This window comes from Gossypium arboreum, chromosome 11 (genome assembly GCF_025698485.1).
Source record: "Gossypium arboreum isolate Shixiya-1 chromosome 11, ASM2569848v2, whole genome shotgun sequence".
Classification (NCBI taxonomy): domain Eukaryota; kingdom Viridiplantae; phylum Streptophyta; class Magnoliopsida; order Malvales; family Malvaceae; genus Gossypium; species Gossypium arboreum.
In genome coordinates, this window is record NC_069080.1 from 123,301,422 (window position 1) to 123,318,056 (window position 16,635).

Consider the following 16,635-nt stretch of genomic DNA (forward strand, 5'->3'; position numbering starts at 1 on the left):
TAATTAAATCTCTTGTTTTTAGCATAGTAAAGAGAAAATGAACCTTTTACGATTAATTTCTATATTTATTTCCTCTCTTTTGTTGAAATGGTTTTTTCTTTCCCCTACTTTTCTCGATTTATCTACAATTCTCTTGTCCCCACAGTACTTACTCGGCCTTACATCTGTCCACGTATGTCCGTTTCAATTCATTTAAATTTATTATTTATTCAAATAATTAATAAAAATATTATTATATGACGTATATGAAAATTATTAATTTAAAATATAGATGTTAATTTAAAAATAATATAAATAAATAATAAAATATATGGTTCAAATTAATTAATCATAATAACAAATAAAATATGTATGATATTAAAATAAATAAATAAATAATGTGTAAAATAAAATTTAAATACATAAATACACTAGATAAATAATAATAGAAGCATTGTAGTTATTTATCATAGATATAATAAATTATGCATATTAAAATAAAATTTTATAAAATAAATTAAATAAAGCTTTGATTGGAACCTTGTGTGTTAGCTTGATGGCTAAAGTGTTTACTGCCCTAGGTGTGGCTTGGGCTCGAGTCGTGTTGCTGATTAATGTTTTGCCCTCCTCTTGAAATTCACCAAAAAAAAAATTTTTGATTGAGTGATAAATTTAAGGTTTTAATAATCTAATCAATGTGTGTTCAAACTCACCATATACTTATTTTAATTACTGGAAAATATTTTCATAACCGAGTTGGTGACCCGATTGAGGGTGACACCAACTAAATAAAATACTTAATAAATATTATAAATATATATTTAATTATAAAAATATTCTAAATAGTAAAATAAAAATTCAAATTCTACTCAACATTTGAGTAAATCTAGATTATAACACACTCATATTAATATGAAAATTGAAAGTGACTTTAGTTAAAATGGTAAAGTTGAGACAATAAAAACAACGATGTTGTAACAGCCTAATTTTCAGTGGTATTGTAACGTCCCCCCTACCCGAGACCGTTGCCGGAGTCAAGCAGGAGACATTACAAAACTTATCTTAGCACTTAAACAGTTTTCGTAGTAAACTATCCATCTGCGTCACAGTCGCTAAAAAAATCATATCTCGAGTTACGAAACTCGAAATCCAATTCCGTAAATTTTCCCTGAAACTAGACTCATATATCTACTTACTAATATTTTTCTAGAATTTTTGGTCAGGCCAATTAGTACAGTTTATTATAAGAAGTCTCCCTGTTTCAGGGTTCAGCTACTCTGACCCTTGTGCACTTCGAATCAAATTTCTTCCTGTACAGAAATCCAATGACTATGCCATTTGTTTCAATTAAAATAGACTCAATAATGAATCCATACATATAAATTTTGAGTCCTAATTCTTAATACACAATTTATGGTGAATCTCTAAAGTCAGAACAGGGAATCCAGAAATTGTTCTAACCCTGTTTCACCAAAACGTAAATATCTCATAAAATACAACTCTTTTACCAATTTTGTTTCTTCCATATAAAAATAGATTCATTAAGCTTCAATTACATATTTTATTCATCATCTAATTCACTTTATACTATTTTTGGTATATTTTCAAAGTTGGACTACTGTTACTGTCTAAATCTGTTTTAGTATAAAATGTTGATAACTAAGTTTATAACATCTTCATTTCTTCTTTCTACAACATTTACCAACAATTCCTCTTATTACTCTTCACTAACATATCAAAACATACCATTTTTAAGGTTTTGGTAACATTTACAAAACATACCAAAATATCATTTAACAACTTAGATACTTTCAATATAACCAAAAGACATCCTAGGTACAATGCCATTTTCCAAAAAGATAGAAACTTCACCAATTTGAGTTTGGGGATCGGCTTGTATGCTGAGTCCTTATACTTTCATACCTAGCCTGCGCACGGAAACAAACCGTACGCTGAGAATACTCTCAGTGGTATTTCCATAAACAATAGCTTAATCAACTTTAAAACATGGTAATTCAAACACATTATTGCTATTATTCAATATCAATCAGTACTTTAATAACCTTTACTTTATTTACCCTTATTAACATAACTCGGACACTAACGGATACACGGATCCAACCCACACTCCGGGATAAGCACATAGTGCTTCATCGGAACAAATCCGGAACTTTAACAGTAGTCGACACATAGTGTCTCATCGACTCAATGTCGGAATATCCCAATACTTCCAATTCCTATGACATGTCAACTATATCCGACTAGCCCGACACTATTAATAGGGTATTCAAAATCACATTCATTTCAATATGGTAAAAATACTTACCTCATTCACATTTTCATACAATATAAATATCAAATATAGCAATAACGATTAAGCTCGGTTTATAGAAATACAAACCACTATTTATCGAATTTAATCGATATCTTCGTTCACTTTCTCTTTTCCCTTCTTTGATGACGTATCCGGTGCTACGTTTGCTACTAACAATCATACAATTAAAATTCATCAATATACTAATTCATAAAACACATTTTCACTTTCTATCAAACTTTTACAAAAATTCCAATTTCGTCCTTTTTCCATTACTAATCTTTTTTCTTTAACTTAAGCTTCATATTCTCTTTTAATCAACTCATTAACAATTTCTAACTCATAAAATTCATTATAAAACATAAATTTTGAGCTCTATTCAACTTAATCCCTATTTAAACCTAACTTAGAATTCTTTTAATAAATCACTCAATTTTCACTTCTAACTTCAATTCCTATCAATTTAACCCATAAAACCTCAATTTATTCAACTAAATCAATATCTAAAATTTTCTATTTTTCTTCATTTTAACCTCATACATGTAGAACTTTGAATTAGGCATCCATAAACATAAAAATCATAAGAAAATGAGCTAAAACAACTTACCAATTAAACTTTAGGGCCTTAATCCTCAAATTTCCCTTTTCTTTTTCTTTCTTTCTTTCCTTCTTTCTTTCTCACGTTTGCTCTCTGTAACTCTTTCTATGTTTCTTTACTCATTATTATTTATTCATTATACTATATTATATTATTATTAACCTATAAAAAATATAAATTAACATGTGTAATAGCTATAACATAAAATATCTTATAGCTATTACACATATATACCAACTATTACACATGTTATATCATACATTCACACACATGGCACTTAGAGTCTAATTGCTAGATTAGTCCCTTTTACTTCTTTAATCTATAATTAAACTTTTATTCCTTATGCAATTTAATCCTTTAAACTAAATTCAAGCTACTTCACTTAATTAAACACTAAATAACCATTCAACTATAATTCATAAATATTTCTAATAAATATTCATGAATAAATTTCACTGAAACAAGACTCAAGACTCAATTTCCGATACCGTAACTTTCGGTTCATTACAATTCTCTCCCTTAATAAATTTCGTCCTCGAAATTTACGAAAAAGAGATGGGGTATTGAGATCTCATCGTTTCTTCGGTTCCCATGTAGCTTCTTCAACATCTGTGACTTCGCCATAGCACTTTTACTAAAGGAATACGTTTATTACGTAATTCTTTTACCTCTCGTGCTAGAATCTCAACTGGTTCTTCTTCATACGATAAGTCAGGTCGAATCTCTACATTCTCGGTCGTAATAACATGTGAAGGATCCGATCGATATCTTCTTAGCATAGAAACATGGAAGACATCGTGCATTTTCTGTAGTTCAGGAGGTAAGGCCAATCGATACGCTACTGGTCCAATTCTCTCAATAACTTCGTAAGGCCCAATAAAACGAGGACTTAATTTTCCTTTTTGACCAAATCTTAGAATTTTCTTCCAAGGTGAAACCTTTAAAAATACTTTATCCCCGACTGAGTATTCAATATCCCGTCGTTTCAAATCTGCATACGATTTCTGTCTATCAAAAGCAGTTTTCAATCTTTCCCGAATTTTCTTAACTGTACTTTCCGTTTCTTGAACCAATTCAGGTCCAATCATCTTCTTCTCATTCAGTTCTGTCCAACATACGGGTGATCGGCATCTTCGTCCATACAAAGCCTCATACGGTGCCATCTGTATACTTGACTGGAAACTATTATTATACACAAATTCGGCTAATGACAAATAATATTCCCAGTTAGACTCAAAATCAATCATACAGGCTCGAAGCATATCTTCTAAAATTTGTATTACCCGTTCAGATTGACCATCAGTCTGTGGATGAAAAGCTGTACTAAAATGAAGTCGAGTGCCGAAAGATTCATGTAATTGCTTCCAAAACCTTGACGTAAACCTTGGATCTCTGTCAGAAATTATTGATTTTGGAATACCATGTAATCTAATGATTTCCCGAACATAAACCTCAGCAAGTTTCTTTAACGACCAATCGGTTCTCACAGCTAAGAAATGAGCTGACTTCGTAAGTCGATCAACTATTACCCAAATAGCATTCTTTTTACTTGTAGACATCGGTAATCCCGTCACAAAGTCCATCGTTATTCGGTCCCATTTCCATTCAGGAATATTGATGGGTTGAAGTAATCCCGATGGAACTTGATGTTCTGCCTTCACTCGTTGACAAGTCAAACACTTTGCCACATATTCAGTTATATCCTTTTTCATTCCCGACCACCAATACAATTCACGCAAATCACGATACATTTTCATACCTCCAGGATGAAATGCAAATGGACTATTATGAGCTTCTCGAAGAATTAACTCTTTCAACTCAGAATTATTCGGAATGCAAAGTCGATTCTGAAATCTTAAGCAGCCATTTCCATCAATGCTAAAATTTTCTGTTGTACCATTCCGAATCATCTCTCTTTTCTTTAACAACTTATCATCTTCTAACTGTGCTGATCTGATTCGATCAAACATTACTGGCTTTATTCTTAATTCAGTCAAAAGGCTTCCATCTTCAGTGATACTAAGTTGTGCAAACATTGCTCGTAATTCAATCGCAGTTTTTCTACTCAGTGCGTCGGCTACTACATTAGCCTTCCCTGGATGATAGTCTATGACACAATCATAGTCTTTTAGAAGCTCTATCCAACGCCTTTGTCTCAGATTCAAATCTTTTTGTAAAAGTAAATACTTCAAACTTTTATGATCCGTATAAACATAGCACTTTTCACCATAAAGATAGTGCCTCCAAATCTTCAAGGCAAAATTACATTGCTAATTCTAAATCATGAGTTGGATAGTTGCGTTCATGCGGTTTCAGTTGCCGTGAAGCATAAGCAATGACTTTCCCGTTCTGCATCAGTACACATCCCAGTCCACTCAATGAAGCATCACTGTACACTACAAAATCTCTTTCTGATTCTGGTAAAGTCAACACCGGTGCCTCTGTTAACATTTGTTTTAATGCTTCAAAACTTTTCTGACATTGCTCATTCCAAGCAAATGGAATATTTTTCTGTAGTAGCTTGGTCATCGGTAAGGCTATCTTTGAAAATCCGTTGACGAATCTTCGATAGTAACCAGCCAATCCGAGAAAACTTCGTACCTCTGATACATTCTTAGGAACTTTCCACTGAATAACTGCTTCAATCTTCTTTGGATCCACTCTAATTCCATCCGCTGATACGACATGACCAAGAAACACAACTTCTGATAACCAGAATTCACACTTGCTCAATTTTCCGTACAATTGCTTTTCTCGTAGTATTTGCAAAACAATCTGGAGATGTTGCTCATGATCTTTTTCTGACTTGGAATACACCAAAATATCGTCGATAAAAACTACTACGAACTGATCCAAGTATGGTTGAAAAATCCGATTCATAAGATCCATAAAAGCAGCAGGGGCATTTGTCAGTCCAAATGGCATCACTAAAAATTCATAATGCCCATACCTCGCATTTGAATGCCGTCTTCAATATGTCGCACTCTTTTACTTTCAACTGATAGTATCCCGACCTTAGATCAATCTTTGAAAATACGGAAGCTCCTTTCAGTTGATCAAACAAATCATCTATTCGGGGAAGTGGATACTTGTTCTTGACAGTCAATTTGTTGAGTTGTCGATAATCAATGCACAATCGCATCGACCTATCTTTCTTCTTAACAAATAACATTGGAGCTCCCCATGGTGATGTACTAGGTCGTATAAAACCTCTGTCCAATAAGTCTTGCAACTGTACTTTTAATTCCTTTAGCTCAGTAGGTGCCATACGGTACGGACGTATCGATACCGGATCTGTACCTGGGTAGACTTCAATCACAAATTCTACCTCTCGATCAGGGGGTAATCCAGGTAATTCCTCAGGGAATACATCAGAAAATTCACATACAAATCAAATTTTACTACACTGACTTTCAACTGAATCCGAATTAATCACATATGCTAAGAAAGCATTACAACCTCGATGAATAAGCTTGCTAGCTTTAATGGCAGAAACAATACGAATTGATCCACTAGTCCGAATACCATTTACTTCAATTCTATCTTCACTTTCATTCGAACAATAAACTTCTTCTTATAACGGTCTAAAATCACTCCATGTTCGATAACCACCATTCCCAAAATAACATCAAAGTCGCCAAATGGCATAATCAACAGATCAACAGGGAATATTCTATCTTGAATCATTAACGAACATCTTCGACATATATGGTTCACTAAAGTAGTTTGTCCCAGTGGACTAGACACTTCTATTATAACTTTAGACAATTCAAACTCTAATTTTTTTGTCTCAACTACTTTCGTATTAACATATGAATGTGATGACCCAGGGTCTATTAAAGCATAAACGGGTGCTGAATTCAATAAGAATATACTGTCACCACATCGTGAGCATCTTTCTCTTCTCGAGTCCTCACAACATACGCCGAGCTGGAGCTCTAGCTTCAGATTGTTGTGTAGCACTCTCACTAGTTCTTCTAGTACCACCTCTAGCAAACGAACTACTTCGGCCTGATCCCCGGCCTCTGGAAGCAAATTCAGATCTTTGCACTACTGTCGGTGTTGTTCCAGATATCTTTGGGCAATCTTTAATAAAGTGATCGGTAGCTCCACAACGGAAACAACCTCCAGTCAATTTTCTACACTCCTCTTTGTGTCGGTTTCCACAATGCTCACATATTGGAATTTCAGATTCGAATCGGACTTGGATCTTGCCAGAGAACACGATGATCTGTCTTTTCCGACCTCGATCACTCCTTTCTGATCGAGAACTAAATCTCCAATTACTTCGTGATTCCTTTGACCGCTTAGGCTGCGGACTTGAACTAACCATTCCGGGACGTTTTTCAGTCGAATGAGCAACTTCAGACTTTTTATCCCTTCCAAGAATCTGTTCAATCATCTTAGCTCTTTCCATTAAATCCGCAAACTCAGTGATTCTAAGAGACATCAACTGTAGTCTAAATTCATCACGTAATCCTCTTAAAAATCTTTTACATCGGTCGGCTTCAGTCGGTACAAACTCAGTGGCATATCTGCTCAATCTCAGAAATTCTCGTTCATAATCCACTATAAGCATCTCACCTTGTTTCAGTGTTAAGAACTCTTGTCTTTTGTCTTCTATGTACATTTCTCCCAAATACTTATTTTGAAACTCTTTTTGAAAGAAGTCCCAACTTATCTGTTCCTCAAGTACATTCTGAATCACTGATTCCCACCATACTAAAGCTTCCTCTTGCAGTAATGAGACAACACACACTAAGCTTTCTTGTGGTGTACATTCAAGTTGCTTCAGAACTCTCTTTGTAGTCTTTAACCAATTTTCAGCAGTAGTCGAATCAATTCCCTTGGCACCCAAAAATTCTGTAGCTCCATATTTTCTCAATTCTTTAATTGGAGCTCTTCGGGTAGTAGGGATAGAGGACGTAGCAAGCATAGTTCCTACCGCTTTTTGAAGGGCATCGGCGATTATTCTAAAGACTTCAGTATTGTCACTTCCAACATTCGGTTGATTTCCTACTGGATTCACACTTGGAGTTGCAGACTCCGATTCATTCACATTATACGGTTCATCATCTTCACTATACATCTCTTGATCAGTATCCTCAATGCTTTTATCAGACATTCTTAATGCTATAAAACAAAAATATTCAACAAACATATCAGCATCCAATCCCAACTCAAATTTGACTCAGTAATGGCATGTACCTCTAGATTCCCATTGACATTCGATTTAGTCCTAGAACCGACTAAACCTAAATAGCTCTGATACCAATCAATATTGTAACGTCCCCCTACCGAGACCGTTGCGGAGTCAAGCGGAGACATTACAAAACTTATCTTAGCACTTAAACAGTTTTCGTAGTAAACTATCCATCTGCGTCACAGTCGCTAAAAAATCATATCTCGAGTTACGAAACTCGAAATCCAATTCCGTAAATTTTCCTGAAACTAGACTCATATATCTACTTACTAATTTTTTCTAGAATTTTGGTCAGGCCAATTAGTACAGTTTATTATAAGAAGTCTCCCTGTTTCAGGGTTCAGCTACTCTGACCCTTGTGCACTTCGAATCAAATTTCTTCCTGTACAGAAATCCAATGACTATGCCATTTGTTTCAATTAAAATAGACTCAATAATGAATCCATACATATAAAGTTTGAGTCCTAATTCTTAATACACAATTTATGGTGAATTTCTAAAGTTAGAACAGGGAATCCAGAAATTGTTCTAACCCTGTTTCACCAAAACGTAAATATCTCATAAAATACAACTCTTTTACCAATTTTGTTTCTTCCATATAAAAATAGATTCATTAAGCTTCAATTACATATTTTATTCATCATCTAATTCACTTTATACTATTTTTGGTATATTTTCAAAGTTGGACTACTGTTACTGTCCAAATCTGTTTTAGTATAAAATGTTGATAACTAAGTTTATAACATCTTCATTTCTTCTTTCTACAACATTTACCAACAATTCCTCTTATTACTCTTCACTAACATATCAAAACATACCATTCTTAAGGTTTTGGTAACATTTACAAAACATACCAAAATATCATTTAACAACTTAGATACTTTCAATATAACCAAAAGACATCCTAGGTACAATGCCATTTTCCAAAAGATAGAAACTTCACCAATTTGAGTTTGGGGATCGGCTTGTATCTTTGAGTCCTTATACTTTCGTACCTAGCTGCATGCGACGAAACAAACCGTCGCTGAGAATACTCTCAGTGGTATTTCCATAAACAATAGCTTAATCAACTTTAAAACATGGTAATTCAAACACATTATTGCTATTATTCAATATCAATCAAGACTTTAATAACCTTTACTTTATTTACCCTTATTAACATAACTCGGACACTAACGGATACACGGATCCAACCCACACTCCGGGATAAGCACATAGTGCTTCATCGGAACAAATCCGGAACTTTAACAGTAGTCGACACATAGTGTCTCATCGACTCAATGTCGGAATATCCCAATACTTCCAATTCCTATGACATGTCAACTATATCCGACTAGCCCGACACTGTTAATAGGGTATTCAAAATCACATTCATTTCAATATGGTAAAAATACTTACCTCATTCACATTTTCATACAATATAAATATCAAATATAGCAATAACGATTAAGCTCGGTTTATAGAAATACAAACCACTATTTATCGAATTTAATCGATATCTTCGTTCACTTTCTCTTTTCCTTCTTTGATGACGTATCCGTGCTACGTTTGCTACTAACAATCATACAATTAAAATTCATCAATATACTAATTCATAAAACACATTTTCACTTTCTATCAAACTTTTACAAAAATTCCAATTTCGTCCTTTTTCCATTACTAATCTTTTTCTTTAACTTAAGCTTCATATTCTCTTTTAATCAACTCATTAACAATTTCTAACTCATAAAATTCATTATAAAACATAAATTTTGAGCTCTATTCAACTTAATCCCTATTTAAACCTAACTTAGAATTCTTTTAATAAATCACTCAATTTTCACTTCTAACTTCAATTCCTATCAATTTAACCCATAAAACCTCAATTTATTCAACTAAATCAATATCTAAAAATTTTCTATTTTTCTTCATTTTAACCTCATACATGTAGAACTTTGAATTAGGCATCCATAAACATAAAAATCATAAGAAAATGAGCTAAAACAACTTACCAATTAAACTTTAGGGCCTTAATCCTCAAATTTCCCTTTTCTTTTCTTTCTTTCTTTCCTTCTTTCTTTCTCACGTTTGCTCTCTGTAACTCTTTCTATGTTTCTTTACTCATTATTATTTATTCATTATACTATATTATATTATTATTAACCTATAAAAATATAAATTAACATGTGTAATAGCTATAACATAAAATATCTTATAGCTATTACACATATATACCAACTATTACACATGTTATATCATACATTCACACACATGGCACTTAGGGTCTAATTGCTAGATTAGTCCCTTTTACTTCTTTAATCTATAATTAAACTTTTATTCCTTATGCAATTTAATCCTTTAAACTAAATTCAAGCTACTTCACTTAATTAAACACTAAATAACCATTCAACTATAATTCATAAATATTTCTAATAAATATTCATGAATAAATTTCACGGAAACAGTACTCAAGACTCAATTTCCGATACCGTAACTTTCGGTTCATTACAGGTATCGGGAATAGAGATTTGAGATCACTAAATCCGACGGGTGAGTTAAAAATTTAATAAATTAATACCTATGAGTCGAATGCGAATATAAAAGCATTTTTGAATTAGTGAATTTGGTGATTTAAAAGAATTAATTAGGTAAATTGGGTCGAGAATGAGGTATCAAGACCACAACTTCATAAATCGAGCCATAAATATTTTTAAAAATATTTATGGAGTGTTGGTGAGGTAGTATTAAAATTTAGTCAGAAAATTTTTACGTTTGGGTGGTTAATTAAATAAAAAGGACTAAATTAAAAAGGGTGTAAAAGTTGCTAGAAGGATTAAATAGCTTAATTGTCAAATGAGGAAGGACCTAAAGTGAAAATAGTCCTAAAGGAGATATTTTGGGCGGCAATAGCTGAGAAAAATCAGGAAATGGATGAAATAAGGGCAAAATTGGAAAATTGCCAAATTTGGCTAAATAAAAATGGGACTAAATTGGAATATCTAGAATTCTCTTCATTTCTCTTCATATTCATCAGCTGAAAAACAGCCATGGAGGAGGGTTCAAGCTGGTTTTCATACTCTAGCTTCATGTAAGTTTAATTATTGCTTTCTCCTTGAAATTTTTATGTTTTTGTGACTTTTACAACTAGGTCCACTTGTTGAATTCATTAGTTTTTGATTCTATGAAAGCAATTGAAAGTTTTTATGAACATGTGCTGGAAGTATATGATGATTTGGCATGGAATTAGAGCTTTAAATTATTTATATGCTGATTTTATTGAAAGAATTGAATAGAAAGTGAATGTTTGGGACCTAATTGTAAAAGAGTTTGAAGTTAAAGTTTCATATGGAAATTCTGAATTTCAATAGTTATGGAATAACTTATAATGTCTAGAAAAAGTTTTAATTGAGAAAATTATCTTAATTGAGGGGCTAATTGAGCAAGGACTGAATTGTATGAATTGTGAAATTTGGGGCAAAATGGAAATAAACATTTTGCACTAAAACTGTTTTAGACTGCAGCAGTAGTCTAACTTTGAAAAATCACTAAAAATTATAGAAATCGAATTAGAGGATGAATAAAATATGAAATTAAAACTTATTGAGTCTAGTTTCTTATAAAAGAAATTATGTAAGTAATAGAATTGTAAATCATCAGATACAATAACTTTTGTGAGACAAGCTCAGAATGATTTTGAGTTCCCTTATTCTAAATTTGGAAAATCATAAAAAATTGTATAAAAATAATTAGAGGCTTAAATTTATATGTTTAGAATCCTGAATGAGTCTATTTTTAATAGAAACAAACGAGGACATCATTCGAATCCTGTAAGAGAAGATAATTTATTTTTAGTGAAGAAGGGTCGGAACTGTTAGACAGCAGAATAGGGGAGACTTCAATGAATAAACTGTATTAATTGGCCCAACCAAAAATTATGAAATTTTTATGGTAAGAAGGTATATGAGTCTAGTTTAAGAGAAAATTAGCGGATCTTAATTTGGAGTTCTGTAGCTCAAGATAAAAATAATTTAGTGACTATGACATAGATGGATAGCTTAAATATTCACATAAGTAGATAATGAAAATTATGGATAATGTTACTTACAAGTGTGTTGTTTATACTAAGGATGTGGATGGAGAGGAGGAGGAGGAAAAATATACATATATATGAATGACTCATGTATAAATTGATCACATGCCGGTTATAATCGATGAGTGTTGGATTAGAAATGATATAATGTTTTATTTGGAATATTTATTATGAAATTATGATTATCGTTATAATATAAAAATTGAACTTGTGAGTTTATATGGCTAAATTTTAGTGATTATTTCTTAATTTTATGAATTTTATGATGAGTTATTTCATATGTATTGATGATAAAATCGTGAATAATGTAAAAGCATGAAAATTGAATAAATGATCAAATTGAGTATTTCGATTCAAAGACAAGATGAATTGAAGGAAAAGACCATGGTTGGACCATGGAAACAAGTGATAAGTGATAGCTTGGCTACACTTATCGATCAAGGACAAATGAAAGTGATAAGTAATAACTTCGGCTACACTTATCTGATTAAGGACAAGTGAAAGTGATAAGTGATAGCTTGGCTACACTTACGATCAATGGCAAATGACAACTGAAAAGTGGTAGCTTCACTACGATCGATGAAAAGTGGTAGCCGGCTACGATCGATGAAAAGTGGTAGCCGGCTACCGATCGATGAAAAATGGTAGCACCAGCTACGATCGATGAAAAATGGTAGCACCAACTACGATCGATGAATAGTGGTAGCTTTGGCTACAAGTGACAAGTGACAAGTGACAAGTGATTTACAGATAAGACCATATCGGGATATGGCATCGGTGTGATATATGCTCTCAGTATAAGACCATATCGGGATATGACATCGTGAGATATGTGATTACGTGTAAGACCATAGCTGGGCTATGGCATCATTATGTAAAGATGTATAAGACCATAGTTGAACTATAGCATCGAAAAAAACAAAGTACTCAATTCCGTAAGATGTTCACTAATTTGAAGAAGTTTGGTAAGTATTACATGGAATTATGTGACATAAGCAAATACGAGTTGATGAGACATGAGCATAAAACTTGGTTGATGGATGAATTCATTTGTGATTATATATTTCTCGCCTTGAGTGTATTATCCGTATGAATTGGTACTCCAAATGAGTTAATGAGAAAACTTCTAGTATGAAATAATCGAGTTGAAATGAAATATCATGAAAACGCACTTGAAATACATTGGTATGTATTGTATATGCTATTTGAATTCATAAATGTGGAAAGCAAATGTATGTGGAAATATAAGATGATGATATTTGTACATGGAATTTATTGATGAATACGTACATCAAAATTTATATGATAAATTTTAGTGAACATTGAAATTGGGCTCAATAAGTGATTTGGCAATTTAAATCGTAATTGGTAGGAAGAGTTAATGAATTGCATATTTATGAATTGTTACACGTATTTGTCTGAAATACGAGGAAGTGATGGTAATTGATATATGGAAATATGAAACTATGATATATATAAAAACATGGAATATGTTTGATAAATGTGTTCATTCATAATTATAGAATTATGTACCTCTTGTGTGCTATTTGCATAAAGATGATATTTCAAATACTTTAGTGAATAAAGCTTAAATATGAAATAGTATGAAATCGAAAAAAATTGTTATGAAAATGTATTTAAACTATCTGTAAGTGCTTCGTGCTTCTCGGTAATGCCTCGTACTCTATTCCGGCGACAGATACAGGTAGGGGGTGTTATAGATGTTCGAGTTCAAATCTTACCATGCATATATACTTTTCTAATTTTTATATAAAATATAAAATTACATTCAAAATAATATTTATTAATTTATAAAATAATAGGTTTTTAATAATTTAACAATTGAATTCAGCCTCGATTTAATAGGTGACACCGCTTCAATCAAACTATCAAATAATAGTATCACCTAAAAATCCATTCGAACTTACAATTTTCAAGAATCCAATATTATTGATACCAACTAAATTAAAACTCAATCAACAATTATATATTGAAACCTATTACAAATTTTGAACCTCTAAATTATGATATTGCAAAAAATTCTACAAAGGAAAAAATAAAATTACTTGTTATTAACTATTACTATTTTAAAGATATTTTTCTTAAAAGGAGAAAAAAAAACTTAAATGTGAAAGAAAAGGTGCAAAGTAAAAGAAAAGAAAAATTAATTTTGCAATGGATTTTTTTCTAAAAATAAAAGATAATATTGGATAAAGAAAATAATGGAAAAATAACTTATAGCCATGATTATTAGTAATAAGTTGCTTAAAGTTGTGCAAGTATTCCACATTTTGCTTCTTTAAGCAACCTACCACCACAATTAGAATTTAAAATTAGGTATTATCCACAAGTTTTCAAAATTATAATTATTAATTTATGTTTTCTTTTTCTTGCTTCTCCAAAAGTTGTTTTCAATTTTAAAAAATTATCATCTAGGCTATCATATTTAAAATTTTAACGTTTTAGTCAATATTTTCGTTAAAAAAAACAGCAATTCAACTATTTTTGAAAGGCTAATGATGAAATTTTATTTTTTAAAATTAAAATTAAATTTAACTCACAATAAAATAAGCGCGAATTTAACCCTATTCTTTTATTAAATATTAAAGCTAAAGTTCTTATATTAGAGTTTGTGTGGCCCAAATTCTGTCACTTGTTTAAAAAAATACAGTGACATTGATTAAAATAAGATTTTTTTAACCTTTAAATAGATGTAGTTAAAACTCTTCTTGTATCATTTAGTTTTCAACATTAGTAAATTTTTCCTCCTCTACCCATGATTTTTTTCTGAAAGTATTTTCACGTAAAATCTGTGTTTTATTTTTACTTTTCTTATTGCTTTACGAATTTTCTATTGCCATCGATGTCTATTATAATATTTATTATGCTTATAATAAAATACTATTCAAATTTAGTATCTCAAATTAATCACGTTTTACCTTTGCTACTTGTGATAAAGCAGACAATCCACGAGTAATTTATTTAACTTTTAAATTTATTTTTAATGTTGATAATGAATTAAAAACTTCTGTATGTGTTTTTATTTTATTTTTAATTACAGAAAATGGTGGAAAAATAGAAAACAAAGAGAAAAGAAGCATTAAGCAACTTGGATGCACCATACAATTTTCTTATTTAAAAGTCTCATATATTCTTTTTCAAAATTATTTAAAAAAAAAGGTTAGGAAATAGACAATGTGTTTGTTGGGATTGCAGCCAAAAATGTGAATATGATCTTTTCTTATAGTCCACAATGAAATATTATTCTAATAAATTGAACAAGTCTTTGCACTATTTGTAAAATTAAATTTTAGTTCTTACATTTTTATTTTTAGAAATTTAGTTCTTCTATTTTCTAGATTTTAGAATCAAAGTCCGATTGTTAATATTATTATTATTATTTTAATTTTGTTGGTATAACATTTTAAATAAAAATATTTGCATAGTAGCCTTGTAGCTAAAAGAAATGATGTTGTAATGAAATTGAATTTGGATTTGAAATTTGACAAATAGAAGGACTAAATTCTCAAAAATCAAAATATAGAGATTAAATCTAAAATTTATAAAAAGATAAAAGGTCTGTAATATATTTTGACCAATTGAAGCTATAAGTTAAAAACTCAATTATTTAAAACGCATCATTGTGTTATATAATTATAAATTAGTTGTCATTGAAAAGGGTTACTCTTTTATTTAGTATATATATTATTTATACTAGATTACGATATGTTTATAATGTGAGTAAAAATAAAATTATAAATGAATATATTTATAAAAATTGATTAAAATTACAAATAATAATTTCGTTGAATGGTAAATTATAATGTTAAATATTATATAGGCGAGGGTAGTATAGTTTTTTTTCTAAAAAATTATATAGTTCTTGAGATTTCATTGTATTTGTACCGTCCTAAAACTCCCTGAATCGTGAACAATGTTAGTTTAGGAATATATATAGGAGTTAGAATTTTCAAAGTAAATAAAATAATAATTAATAGTGTTAGTAGAGAAGGAATTGAAGAGACTCGTGTGTTAAGAAAAATAAATTCAGGGTATAGACTAAATTGTAAGAGAGTGAAAAGTGTTGGGGTAAAAATGTAAAAGATAAAAGTATAAATGATTAAATTAAATTGAGTGGAAAAGGAGGAAGGACTAAAAGTGTAAATATACCAAGTGAGTTTCATGAATTGTTGATGAAATTGGAGAGATTGATAAGAGACAAAATGGTCTTTTCTTAAATAGATTTTTAATGATTTTAATAGTTTAATTATTAAATTAATAGGATATTTTTTATGGAAAAGTGTAGAAAATTCATCCAGCTTACGCCACCACCATTCATGAAAGGAAAAGTTTTTATTTATTTTTTAATTTGGTCCCTTTCCACGATAGTCATCAAATCCAAGTTAGAAACCATCAAATTTTCGTAGAAATCCTTGGTGAAATAAAGAATACAACATCATAGCAAGGTGATT

General features: G+C 30.9%; 1 long non-coding RNA gene across 2 annotated transcripts; it reads right to left on the reverse strand.

Annotated features, from left to right (window-relative positions):
* Window positions 1-1,538: 1,538 nt before the first annotated feature.
* LOC128283414 (uncharacterized) lies at window positions 1,539-3,159 on the reverse strand. Of its 2 annotated transcripts, none has more exons than XR_008273754.1 (3): window positions 2,901-3,159; window positions 2,381-2,460; window positions 1,539-1,907 (listed from the first exon to the last, which is right to left on the reverse strand). It is a non-coding gene; the product is annotated as an uncharacterized LOC128283414 (long non-coding RNA). The 2 variants fall into 2 exon arrangements; XR_008273753.1 differs by having other exon boundaries at window positions 2,381-2,463.
* Window positions 3,160-16,635: the final 13,476 nt, after the last annotated feature.